Genomic DNA, 14,457 nt, shown 5'->3' with positions numbered 1-14,457 from the left:
CCTAAGGTTCACAAGACATTAATAGCGCCACCAAGGAGACCCATAGTGTCATCTGTGGGATCATTATACCAACCCACGTCCATATATTTGGACGCCATTTTGAATCCCTGTATTCAAAAAATTCCGTCCTATATTAAGGACACTACGGCCCTATTACAAACTCTTGACAACTTGGGACCATTACCTACAGGTTTATTAATGTGCAGTGCAGATGTGACCAGCCTCTACACCTGTATCCCTAATGGAGCAGGTGTAGAGGCAGTAAGGTGCCTCATAACCAACAACAATGACTATGAGGGTCCACCAATACATGTATTTTTGGAATTGCTCATGTTGGTGTTGACACGTAATTATTTTACATATAATGGTCGGTTTTATTTGCAGGTGGCGGGGTGTGCAGTGGGGTCCTCAGTGGCCCCATCGTACGCCAACGCCTTCATGTATGCCACAGAGCAAGACATGTTGTACAATAGTGGTGTCATGATCTCGGAGGTATACCTCTTTAAGAGGTTTATTGATGACCTTATAATATTCTGGTCAGGAACAAAGGAACAGCTCACCACATTGTTGGAAACACACAATAATACAACTAGTGAGGTGAAACTCACCTTTGAAATAAGTGATACCAACATTCCTTTTTTAGATGTGGACATAATCATTAAAGAAGGGTCCATATCCACAGCCATTTACGTAAAACCCACGGATAGGAATACGTTATTAAAATCTAACAGTTTCCATCCTGAACCCCTTAAAAAGGGTCTGCCCCATTCCCAGCTTCTAAGAGTCCGCCGTATAACATCAGACTCTACACAGGTGGAAGAAGCCATGGACAAAATGGTTAATAAATTTGTACAAAGGGGATATAACAAAGCAGAGTTAAATACCATCAAACGTAACGTGCTATCTATTCCGAGATCTGAAACCATGGTGGCCCGTCCAAAAAAAGTTAACAAAGATGTGGTACCTTGGGTCAATAAGTACACCACACAAACCAACGCAGCAGTTAGGTGTGCTAAACTATGGTGGCCAATGGTCACCACCGATAAAGACCTACCATTACTTAAAAATAATAAACTCTTACCCAGTTACACTAGAGGGCGAAATATAAGAGATAAAGTGGTAAAACTAGATATCACCCCTCTCATGAAGAAACAGCAGTCCCATTTCTTAACACAAAAATCGGGATGCTACAGGTGTCTGGGGTGCACCACCTGTAATTCACTGACCCCAGGCAAATCATTCAACCATCCCCATACAGGGAAACGTATCAACATCACCCAAGCAGTAACCTGCACTACCACCTACATAATATACATGTTGACCTGTCCATGCAGTTTATCCTATGTGGGTAAAACCCAAAGACAATTCCGGGAACGCATGGCCCAACATCGAAGTGCGATAAAACACGCACTGATCAGTGGTACTAGTGAACAGCCTGTTGCCCGGCATTGTGCTATCATGAAACATAATATTCCCAGCATAAGAGCAATAATCATAGACCATGTACCACCCTCATTGAGAGGGGGAGACAGAGGCAGAATCCTCCTGCAGAGGGAAAGCAGGTGGATTCATAACCTCAACACCTTGGCCCCCAAGGGCCTAAATGAATCGCTGGGTTTACAGTGTTTCTTATAAACATCAATAAATGTTAGTGGCAACCCCTTTTTAATCTTATATTATCTGTTTATTAATATGAAATTCATCAATCATTTTCTATCCATATTTACTCCATGACCTAAGTTAGATCATGTTATGCAGCAAAGTTAGTTATCTTGTCTATGTGTTAGGTCTGCTCGGGAAGCACAGACATCTGCTTTATTATTGATAATATGTTTGTAATCATCTTATAAATACTTATACCTGTATGATAGTTATGGCAGTATTTTGGACAGTAGGCTCCGCTTTTTGTAAATATGTTTTTATTGTATATATCCATGTTTTTTAATCAGCAACAGCCCTGCCGAGGTCCGCGTCAGTAATATCTTACTCTTGTTTACAGCGGTTACCTGGCAACTAACTGAGGGCATTGCGGTGATGTCACTGGCCGTGCCTCCGTCTCATGCAAAATACGTATGACACGTGGAATTCAGCGTGTGGAGATCCCAGCAGAGCGGCGGCGCCGGACAGGTGAGCACCACGTTATTTAAATTATTTTAATTACATGCATTGTTCCACCTGTATAAATGTTGTTTGTAGAATATGTCAGTTTGTATCCTGTGCGCATGAAAACGGGGGGAACTCTTCCCCGAAACGCCGTCGGGCGACAATAAAGGAATTTGACATTGAAGCAAGTCTGTGGAGTGCCTCTAATTCACGCATCTACATGGATCCCCTAACCAGGGAAATCGAGATGGCACCCCAGCAAGTTAAACTCTGGTAACGGAGTGCCGGACACCAACTGCTATATATATATATATATATATACATATATATATATATATATATATATTTATTAGGATGGAGATGGCAGCTCTCAGACTTTTGTAAAAATCATCAATTTTTATGAATAAAAGAGCATCAAAAACCGACATTTCAGGGTACCAACACCCCATTTTCAAGGTGCATTCTGCACCTTGAAAATGGGGTGTTACCTCCAAAAACTTCAGTTTTTGACCTCAGTCCGGTTCTGTGACGTCACTCCTCAGCGACGCGCAGCCTCCGCCGCATTAGTCGCCGGGCGCGTTGTCAGGGCAACCAGTAAACAAAAAGTGCATCTTAAACCTATATACAAAAAAGTGCATCTTAAACCTATATACAATAACAGGACTTACAGGACAACTAGCGGTGAAGATATTTATATATAGCAGTTAAATAAGCAGCGCCATAAACCCAAGCATATACAGTTCAAAACAACCAATATCTTGCTATGCTTGGGTTTATAGCGCTGCTTATTTAACTGCTATATATGAATATCTTTACTGCTAGTTGTCCTGTAAGTCCTGTTATTGTATATAGGTCGCGTCGCTGAGGAGTGACGTCACAGCCCTTTATTGCCCCACATGCTGGGACTTGTGGTTCTCCAAGTCCCTGCATGTGGTGCAGGCTTGCTGGGACTCATAGTTCCACAGCAATACACAATAGGATTTTCTCTATTTTTTTACACAATTAATCAGCTCGATGCCCACAGCCCAGGGGCATCGAGGACAGCCCCGGGCTTCAGCATGGGCTGGTAAGTTCTGGAGGGGGGGGGACCCCTTCTTTGGGGGGGTCCCCACTCCCCCAGGACCCCTGCCCATGCTGACCAGTCAGAGGGCTGAATGCTTTGGCCAATGGGAACTTGTATGAAAAGTCTCCCCCCGGCTGTGGCATTACCCTGCTGGCTGGTTGGGCCCGGTGCTGGTTCTTGAAATACGGGGGACCCCTAGTCCTTTTGTCACCCGTATTTTGGGAACCAGGACCGGCCCTTGAGCCTGGAGCTGGTTTTATAAAATGCACGGAACCCCAACTTGTTTGTTCCTGTGATTTTATGAAACCAGGACCGGCTCTTTCAGCCCGGGGCTGGTTATGCTCTGGAGGGGGGACCGCACGCCGTTTTTTTTTTAACTTTAACTTTTAGCCTTTTTTTGGACAGAACCATGCACAGATCACACAGATTTGTGCATGGTTCTGTAAAAATCGCCAGCAAGAAGCTGGTCTATTTTTTTTGCGTTTTTTGGTAAGGTCCCATATGCGACTTTAGAACTCGCATCCTATTACATATGCGAGTTCTATAGTTTACAATGGGAAAACATCTGGATGCGATTTTCAGTGTGACTGAAAATAGCATCTTTAAAATGTGCGATTTCGCGGTAAAATGTGCGATTTCGGCCGTTTTTGACCAAAAATCGCACATGTCCAAAAATCACACCCTATTACATTTCGCCCCAGGTGACAGAAAGTGACACCATCACCTCCTATCATCTCTCTCATCATACAAAAACATTATGTAATCATAATAGATCGTTTCATGGAGTACATATGTCATAAAGTGTAATAGGCTCCTTCTATGTGGCCCAAATAGCAGCACAGACGCTACCTGAAACTAGCACAAATGTGAACAGAAAGCAAGCGCAGCCGGACCGGAAGTCCAATTTGCATTCCAGCTCAAAAGCCGGAAGTGACGCTTGCGTTCCACCCGGCAATACACTGGGCTATAATACAATAGTACTATTCAGTCACATCACATGGTGTGTCACCTGGACAGTGGCCGCTGGGCCTGGAAGTCCAGTGTGCGCTCCAACTACATAGAGCCTGCGTTCCACCTGGGATCCCGCCATCATTGTATTGTGCTGATGCCTAATATCACAGTATACAACAAAGTAAATGTCTAGAAAAGCAGAGTGCGGTCTCTGTGGAGAGATTATATATATATATCTATATACACTGGTGGCCAAAATTGCGGACACTTTTTGAAATATTAATGTTTTTCAACTTTGAATGCTTATAAAAACTGTTACACTTCACGCACAGCAATGCTTCATATATCAAATTAAAGAGGTCAAATATGTGCATTAGAAGAGAAGTTATGCTACTTTCAAGTCAGACAAAGAAGCACAGATTAGTGAGATTCAAGAAGCAGATTGTAGTAACAGCTACTACTAGCCAATCGGAATCGTCGTTCTGAGGACCAATGATCAGCTGTTGTATTTGAGCAGGTGCAAGGTCATGTTCAAAGATGGGAAAGGTCAGTTTGGCTGTTTCATTTTGTAGAATAAAGTTGGTTACTGAAGTGCATTTATGGTTGGATGTTTGTGTGTATTGTTTAGTGCTATTAACAGTGTAAAAAATAAATAAAACAATGTCATCCAGGGAAAGTGGTGACGTGTCACCCAGAAAGGGATCTAGGATTTTTGTTTTATGTGAAGATACTCTTTCGTATGCAGCAATTGTGAGAGAGGTTGGTGGAATGTGACAACATCAGTACAATGTACGGATATACAAACAGTGGTTCACAGAGAATGACATAAACGTGCTGGGATAGCCAGGAAACAGCCCAGACCTGAACCCCATAGAACATTTGTGGTTCTGTTTGAAAAAAACTGGTACATCTGAGGCGTCCATCCAATAAAAGAGAATTGTGGTTATAATTGTGTCATGGCACCACATAATAAAGAAGGAAGAGCTCCAGACATTGGTTGGCTCAATGCCACGTTGCTGTGCTGCTGTCTTGAAAAATAAAAGATACCCAATGAAAGACTGATATGACAGTGACACCATAAGTACACAGGGATTTTCACCCTAAGGGTAGTTTTTACTGCATAACTACTCTTGTAATGGAAATATTTGACCTCTGTTTATTGTTTTGAATTTAGCATTAAATTCTCTTTCATTTGATATATGAATCACTGCACTGCATGAATTGTAACATTTTTTATAAGCATTCAAAGTTATAAAAACACCTCTCTTGGAGGAATGAGTATACCAAATTATTCTACCTTTGTATGTACAAGGAGCTATGGCTCAGATGGTAAGGCGCCGGCTTCTTGATTTCACAGGGCATTTGTCATGTCAAATACCCATAAGGGTGGGTATACAATGAAAAATCGGGTCCATTGGCCTATTTAACATTGTTCCCTATGTAAAATCGCATCGGTCGCATCGCATGCCTTAACTAAAGGCATGCGATGGACGAGATTATTTAATTGTCATAGAAAAGGCTAAAAATAGCCCTGAAATTGCGTCGGTCGCGTCCATCGCATACCTTAAGTTAAGGTATGCGATCACATTCGACGGGCGCCGTGCTAGGAAACAAGTACGGTAATTACTATGTCAGCGTCAACCCGAAGCGTGGCGAGCGCAGCGAGCCTGCGAGGGGTGGCGGTACACGTCCTCCGACCTTTTCATGCCCCCACTATGCACGTCGGCGTGGAGTTGATTTTATATAGTGTGGTGAGCGCAGCGAGCCACCAAGCCCGAAGCGTGACGTGCATTACTTCACATGTATTCCGTGTCCCCTCACGGGGCTTGCTGCGCTTGGCACGCTTCGGGCTTGGTGGCTCACTGCGCTCGCCACACTATATAGAATCAACTCCACGCCGACGTGAATAGTGGGGGGTATGAAAAGGTCAGAGGACGCGTACCGCTGCGCTCGCCACGCTTTGGGTTGGTGTTGATTGTGGCGATAACAATGGGGGGGGCATGTCACATACAAATTACCCATCAGGGTGGGTATACAATCAAAAATCGGGTATTGGGGGGGCATTTAACATTGGGTACTATGCAAAATCGGATCCATCGCATCGGTCGCATCGCATGCCATTATAATGGCATGCGATGCAACCGATTTTAAAATTGTAAGGAAACCTCTTTAAAAGCCCAAAATCGGGTCGGTCGGGTCCCATCGCATACCTTAAGTTAGGGTATGCGATGGGACCCGACAGGCGCCGTGCAGGGAAACTAGTACCATACAAAATAATAACATGAATGGAACTATGGTATAAGGGACAACTTCAGCCAGTCACATGTTCAATCTGTCACTGAACCTTTCAATATGACGAGCAACAACAACTATGGAAACAACAGAGCCTCATGCATTAAGGAGGGGCACAAATACGGTAGTCATGCACTGTGAGAGGATAATGGAGCTTAGCTCTGTTTCTAGACTATTTGTTGTCCAGGGCGAAGTTCAAAATTGCGCCCCCACCGAAAGGGGTGTGGACTTTGGAAGGGGGTGTGGCTTTGCTGAAAAAGACTACTTTACACCCCAGCTTTGCCCAGATATTGGTCACCAAATGAAAAAAAATAAGTTCTGTTACAGCCGCATCCCATCCTGTCCCCCCCGCTCTCAGCAGCGGAATTAACTTACATGGCGGGGGGCGGCCGAAGGACGCACAGTGACTCTGACACGGTAACCTGCTCTCATGCAGGGCGCGCGGCTTAAGGGTGCGCAGCAGCAGCAACCCGCAAAACCTACAGTGATTGGCTGCCGGGCGGCCACTGTTCACTGGTCCCGGTGGCTGCTGCTGTGATTGGCTCACAGCGGCTCACAGGTTTAGTACAGCGCGTCCTCGGGGACCCCTTTAGTTTTAAAATCTGAGTCCCCGGGGACGGTTTTAGGGCAAAATACGCGATATAGCGCGTTTTTGCGAACCCTGATGTATAAGAGTACTGGGGCATTATGGTGTGCGGCACAATATGTACTGGGCATTCCATGTTTTGGAATGTGTATAATGGTGTGGCATAATGCGCAATGTGCATAACTTTGTGGCGTAATGTGCATAACAGTGTGTGGCATAATGCGTAATGGGCATAATGGTGTGTGGCATAATGGGCATAACAGGGGGAGGAGAGAGGAGGCTTTATTCCGCTGGGACCCAGAAAAGGTCAGGTAGGACCCCCGATTTTTGTAAGTGAGGGGTCCCAGGGACCCACATTTTTTTTTTCGCGATCACTGGCAACAATGCCTTTATAGTAAGCTACTTAAGAATCCAGCACCCACTGTGAGCGGCATATAGACTGCGGCATATTGCTGAGGTATCAGTCCGTTTAGGACTCAAATGTGAAACCCACTCACAGCGTCTAAACAATAATTGGTACTCTTTACCTAGAACGGCGCCCGCGATTTGAATCGCGGGCGTCGGGGGTAAAAAATCGCGGTCATCGCGGGCATCGCGGGTAAATCGCGGGTACATCAAAATCGGGTGCCCGCGATGACCGCGATTTTCCCATAGGGAACAATGTTAAAAAGGCAGATTGACCGCGATTTTAATGTAAAATGCCTCAATGCCCGCGATTTGGACATAGGAATCAATGTTAAATGGGCAAATAGGCACAATTAACCCTTAAATGTCCCCCCAAATTTTTAACGCCACCCAACGATCCACGCCAACCCGAAGCGTGGCGAGCGCAGCGAGCCCGCGAGGGGCGGCGGTACGCGTCCTCCGACCTTTTCATGCCCTACTATCCACGTCGGCGTGGAGTTGAGAATAGAATAGTGTGGCGAGCGCAGCGAGCCACCGAGACCCGAAGCGTGGCGAGCGCAGCGAGCCCCGCGAGGGGACGCGGATACCTTCACAGGTAAACGCATCCCTTCGCGGACTTCACAGGTGTCCGCGTCGCCACGGACACCTGTGAAGCCCGCGAGGGGACGCGTATAACTCTGAAGGTATCCGCGTCCCCTCGCGGGGCTCGCTGCGCTCGCCACGCTTCGGGCCTCGGTGGCTCGCTGCGCTCGCCACACTATTCTATTCTCCACGCCGACGTGGATAGTAGGGCATGAAAAGGTCGGAGGACGCGTACCGCCGCCCCTCGCGGGCTCGCTGCGCTCGCCACGCTTCGGGTTGGCGTGGATCGTGGGGTGGCGTTAAAAATTTGGGGGGACATTTAAGGGTTAATTGTGCCTATTTGGGCTCTGTAGCCCATTTAACTTTGATTCCTATGTCCAAATCGCGGGCATTGAAGCATTGAATGTAAAATCGCGATCACCAATAAATTTAACATTGAACCCTATGGGAAATCGCGGTGATCGCGGGTGCCGTTAATGTACTACCCGCGATGCCCGCGATCACCGCGATGGGCGCCCTTCTAGGTAAAGAGTACCCAATAATTTGATTTGATACTGTTCTGCACCAACACACAACAGTGCAAGCACCATTAGCCTGAAGTGGCAATCCATAGAGATATTGAAGGGATACTGATCCCCCCACTCGGAGCAAAGTGTGTATACAGCTGCTTCAATTGCTAAATTGCACCAATTTTGTGTAGTGCCAATCTTGGATAGTGCACACACTGTGGCTCTATCACACTGTGACTCAAGAATTGCAGATGACTGAATTAGTATACTGAAAGTAACTGACTGAGAGCATTAGATGCACAGGCCCCCGGGTGCCGGACGGGGTCCCGACAGTCGGGATCCCGACAGTCATTAACCAGACGTCAGGATCCCGACTGTTAAAACAACGACAGGCGGCCGGCGGCTATTTTCCCTCGTGGGGGTCCACGACCCCCATAAAGGGAGAATAGAATAGGTGGCGAGCGTAGCTCGCCACCGTGCCCGCAGCGTGGCGAGCCCGCAAGGGGCTTTGTTGCACTGGCCACGCTGTCTGAGACCAGGCAGTCGGGATCCCGACGTCAGTATAATGACTGTCGGAATCCCGACTGTCGGTGTGTCATACCACACCCCAGGCCCCCGCACCAATTCAAGTCTATATATAAACAAGTTGAATATGGTACTCACACGTCTCTACCTCCTGCTATAATATTGGCTGTACAACACCGGCCCTCCAGATGTTAATGAACTACACATCCCAGGATGCTTTGCATTAGTTTTGCTATGTGGCCACGCTGAAACTGATGCAAGGCATGCTGGGATGTGTAGTTCATCAACATCTGGAGGGCCGGGGTTGCCCAGCCCTGGGTCAGAGCCATCAATTTGGTAACTAATAGAGTGATTACATTCTAGAAAGGGTGATGATCTTGTGTTTCCTGCGCACCCCCTTGCTGCCTGGGTCAAAGAACTTCCTGGTGTCTTCCCACAAGGCACCGAAAAACTGAAATAGGAGGGTAGATGGAAGTGACCTTTGGCGCACTGGGTATAGGGATTTCTTCCAATTAATGGTGGAGTAGGTTGGTTGGAATCCAAAATATGTTTTATTGAGACACAAATACTCACTATATTTGATGTTTACTCTGTGCCTAATACTACCCAGTTTAAAGCCTGTGGAGCCTACAGGGTGCACCCTTAGGAGCACTCTGTCTTTGCCATCCTTGGCTCCACCTCTCTAGCTGGGTGAGGAAGGATATTTTGATGTTATTGTTATTGTTTTTTATCAATTTTGTGTCTCAATAAAACATATTTTGGATTCCAACCAACCTACTCCACCATTAATTGGAAGAAATCCCTATACCCAGTGCGCCAAAGGTCACTTCCATCTACCCTCCAATTAAAGTGATTACATTGTGAGTAACAAAGGACCATCAGCATTATTTAGGAGTCAACGTACACAGGGAGACTCTGTATGTGTCCTTTTAAAGCACATTCTTCACCTTTGTCTATGTTACATGTTTTATGTAGTATGTCCTATTTCGCAATTTTAATGTATCTCCAATAAAAGCTATATTTTATGTATCGTATCAATTCCTCTTAAGGTGCACCACACCGTGACAAACTTACCCCTTTCCCACCACAAATGTTCCCATGCACAGGCTGCCAATAGATGCTTAACAAACATCCATTCGCATGCTGCGGGGGAACATCCACATTATTCGATGGTCGGCGACCATCGAATGATGTGGAATGTGCACGCATATGTAAGGTTGCTCTGTGAAACCTTACATATGCGTGCACGCTGGGGAGGAAATGGGCGGGCAGCTGACATCCAGTGATGTCAGATGGCTGCCCCCCCCTCCCCCAGCCTCTAACATAGGTCCCCGTGCGAACAAAGCGCCGCACCAAACAGCATGATCTGCTGCCACCAATATTTTACTCTCACTGCTTTCTGCAATCACATGCTAAATTTTGGTGTGCTAAAGCAACACAGCATACATGGGAATAAAGCAGCACATGTATATTTAAGCACAACATTTTTTGTTCTTTTGGGATAAGCAGAACCAAAGGAATACTTTCACACATGAAAAGAACAATTATGGAAATGTTCATTTAAATGGTGACTGGTGACAATGACATTGTAAACAGTGAGTGGAGCAGACAACACTGCAATCTAATGAAGGACAAGTTGTCCCTCTCTACACCCAGTGATCATATACACTAGCTCAGTGGTTCCCAAACTGTGTGCCTAGGCACCCTGGGGTGCCTTGGGTTGGTGGACCAAGATCAATTCATTTTATTTATGGTCAATGTACCAGGCAAAACCAGTGCTTGTGGCTGCCAATCATAATATATGTGGACAAATAGAAGCAAATCCTGTCCCTCACAAGATAACTGTGACATACAGATGGAGCCATCCTCATCTAGCCATCTCTGGATAGCCATGGTTCACCAAGGCCTATTTGTTCTCAGCTGCAACACAATACATAGAACAATACAGTGCGGGATAAGCAGAGTAATCCCATTACTTACTTAATCCTATTACAGGGCTAGATGAGGATGGCTACATCTGTATAAACACAATGCACTTCATTCAATTTTTTTTCTGAATTTCTCGATAAGAAGCATTTGGCCTAGGGGTGCCTTGAAAATACATAGGGGAAGGGGCCCTAAACTGCACACCCTGGACATATGAGGTGCTACCTGCTGAGACTTGTAGTGCAGCAAGCAGGAGGAGGAGTTTGCAGGTGCACACTAAATATATATGCTAGACCTTTTAATATCTTGCTATATTGCATTTGAGGTTATTAGCATAGTAATGGCCATTAGTATGGGCTTGTCCACCGCATCCAGGTTACCTCAAAAGGGACTTGTCCTATTGAGGTACCCTGGATGCGGTGGACAAGCCCATACTAATGGCCATTACTATGCTAATAACCTCAAGTGCCTTGAAAATATTTTGATGCTCTAGGGTGCCGTGATTCAAAAAAGTTTGGGAACCACTACAGTAGCTCCTTCCCCCCAAGTAACATACCGCACCAGCCCTAACCCCTCCACAGCGAAATACACTAACCCCTTGCTGTTGTGAAACTACAATTCCCATCATGGCTTGCCACAGTTTGCTAATAGGGAATGCTAAAACTATTGCAAGGCATGCTGGGATGTGTAGTTTCACAACAGCTGAAGGGCCATAGTGTGGACATGCCTGAGGTAGTGCATGTCACTGGGGTGGGGTAGCAGGGTGGGTGCTGTATGTCACTGGGGGAGGGGGGGGGGGTTGTACATATGATCATGGGGGGTAGAAAGGGCTACCCCTTCTACCCCAGTGATCATATCTACTCCCCCCCCCCCCGTGAGACACAGCATGACCCACTCCTCAGCCCTCCCCCTGAGCGACCTACAGTCAGTAACCAACTTGGGCTACTCCGCCCCCCCCCCCTCCCCATCTATGTAATCCCACACCCAACCAGCATTAATAAACATATGACAAAGACAATTGGACAAATGACCCATTTTAAACCAGTCCCCCAGGCACCAATGATACTACATTATACATACTGCTGCTCCCAGGCCCCACATCACTGAAATAACTTCTCTGTTCTCTGCAGCATACTACTAGGAGTACTACTAACTCACCAACAAAATAGATGCACCAGGCTGAGGCAGCAGTGTGAAGCACACAGCAGCAGGTTAGGTAGGTAATGGTCAGAGCCTGAAGCAGGAGATGGAGGAGCAGCAGTCTATTACTGCGTAGTAAGGAAACCCAACCGCGCAACCCCCCCCCCCCCCCCAGGCCGTTGAATCACACACACAGCACTCACATCACATAGTCCTGGCTGGGCTCCCGGCTACTAGAGTAAGCGACGGTCCTCTGCTCTAACCTACCTACTCTGTCCCTCCGGAAGCAGTGAGTGAGTTGGTCAGTGAGTGACAGCCTACGCATAAACCCGGATCCCTCCTCCAATCCCCTGGGTGACCAATCCTCATAGCAGGAGGGGGAGGCACTACAGTACTACCTGTCAGTCACACAGTGCTGCTGCGCTAGTGCGCTCCGTCCACCGCCGGGTCCACTCTTGGTCTCCAAGGCTCCCTCTATGGTCCCTGGGAATATCCAGGCGCTTCGATAGTAGCTGTATTTCTAAAAAACGCAGCTGCTCAAATTCCTCTATGCTCCGCCTCCACCCATCAGCCAGGTCTCTCGGTAAAAAGGAATCCTGTGATTGGCAGCTGGAGGTGAGGTTAGCCTACGGGTGGCAATGATACTGCTGGGTGCAGGAGGTCCTGCACGGGGGGATGAGTGCGGGACCTGGAGGAGGCGGTTGCCTTGGTGACCATAGGTGAGTGCCACGGTCTCCTCCCGGTAATCGTCCATGCTGGTAGTGGGGTTGTACTCTGCATCCCCGGGTGACCCCACTGTGATGTGCTGCAGAGAGGATATGCGCCCAGGCTCAGCAGTGTGATCTTCACAGGCGGACAATCCCTTATGGAAGGACACTTATCTGTGAGGGCCAGCATCTCTAGCTACATCTGCAGTGTCTGCCTCATTCATTGTGTGTAACTGCACAACTTGCAATGTGGGCTGCAGACTAAGGTTTTACAACCACGTTTACAGAGTAACTTGCATCAGCATTGCATTTATTTATATTATTGTGACATTATATAGTGGCAGTATACCATGCAGCACTTTAACGTTCTTTATGTTTAAAGAGTATATATATGGTATATTAGTTGCTGTTACTTTCTGTATTTGGTTTTTCTCATTAGCCATTATTATTTTTATAATATTATTATTATTATTCATATTTTTGTTGTTGTTGCAAAGATACAGGTAGCAGTGTAATAACTAAGTATGATAATGAAGCAAGGGTCCCCTGATAAAGACTAATTGCAAGAAACCTAGTGACACTGGTGGGGGATGGCAGCATTTGGCACAGGTTTTGCCGTCAAACAGATTCCCCCTTATTGTCTTTTATTGTTCATTAAACAATTGTTGGGCTGAATACTGTCAAAAGTGGTGATCAAAATATAATGAAGTATTGTGTAATTCTGATTAAACTGACATTGTTTATATAGCCTTGTTTAGATGGTCCTACTACACATCTAAGGGAGGTATTCAGTTAACCTCAATAACAGGCACTTATCGGGGATTATGCTTCAGGTGCCTCAGGCATGCAAAGTATAATCCCTGATAGCAACAACCGCCGGGAAAACACACAGGTCTGGGAATTTATCCCTGATCTTATGTGCTAACACATGATAGTGAGTCCTTTTTCAGACGATACAAATGGTCTGTAAATGGATAAGCAGATAATGGCCATTGGTCAAAAATCTCGCTATCAGACGAAAAATGATCGCAGCTGATTGGATACACCTCAATAAATTTCCATTTAAAAATTCCCAATACATCTGCGCCAGTTTACCATGATTCCCAGTCTGTTTTGCTGGTGAAAAAAGATGATTGGGGCTCCAGTGTTAAATTGTGGATATTCTGAATGACAAAATTTGCTGATCCCAATAATTTTTGGGTCGGTATCGGTATATCAGGGAAATTCAAAAGGATATCAGAGGTAGTTTATAGTTATTATAACTAAAAGAGAATGCAGAAGAGTAAAAAGATTTAGTCAATCCTTGTACATAAAAAATCAGATATCTGATTATAATCTATTTTTAGACAACATTTTTATTTGAATTATATAACAAATGTGAGCTATGCTGCCATTTTTAGCAGATATTTTGCATCTCTCACAGAGACGTTGCCACTTAAAGGTTTATCTCAATTATATATTGGTATACATTTTTTTTACTAGAAAAACTCATGTCAACCTATAGTTGTCATTCTTTTGACTGTTGTCCTAGACACTAGATCTAATTGGATAATGACCTTTTAGATTTCCTGTAGCTGTATCAATATTTATAATAATTTAAAAAGCAAAAAAGACAAACAATATAATTTGTTTGTGACAGGATGGACCTAGGGCCTGATTTACAGTCTG

At 45.6% G+C, this 14,457-nt stretch overlaps 1 long non-coding RNA gene across 1 annotated transcript in view; it reads right to left on the bottom strand.

Annotated features, from left to right (window-relative positions):
- LOC146049642 (uncharacterized) overlaps positions 1-12,381 on the bottom strand; it is a 35,226-nt gene extending 22,845 nt beyond the window's left edge. Inside the window, exon 1 of the long non-coding RNA XR_014466164.1 lies at positions 12,286-12,381. This is a non-coding gene — a long non-coding RNA (uncharacterized LOC146049642). The remainder of the gene's footprint in view (positions 1-12,285) is intronic.
- Positions 12,382-14,457: the final 2,076 nt, after the last annotated feature.

Source organism: Crinia signifera, chromosome 12, assembly GCF_055691185.1.
Source record: "Crinia signifera chromosome 12, ASM5569118v1, whole genome shotgun sequence".
Taxonomy (NCBI): Eukaryota; Metazoa; Chordata; class Amphibia; order Anura; family Myobatrachidae; genus Crinia; species Crinia signifera.
The sequence above is the reverse complement of the archived record's forward strand: the minus strand, read 5'-3'. Positions and strand labels throughout refer to the sequence as shown.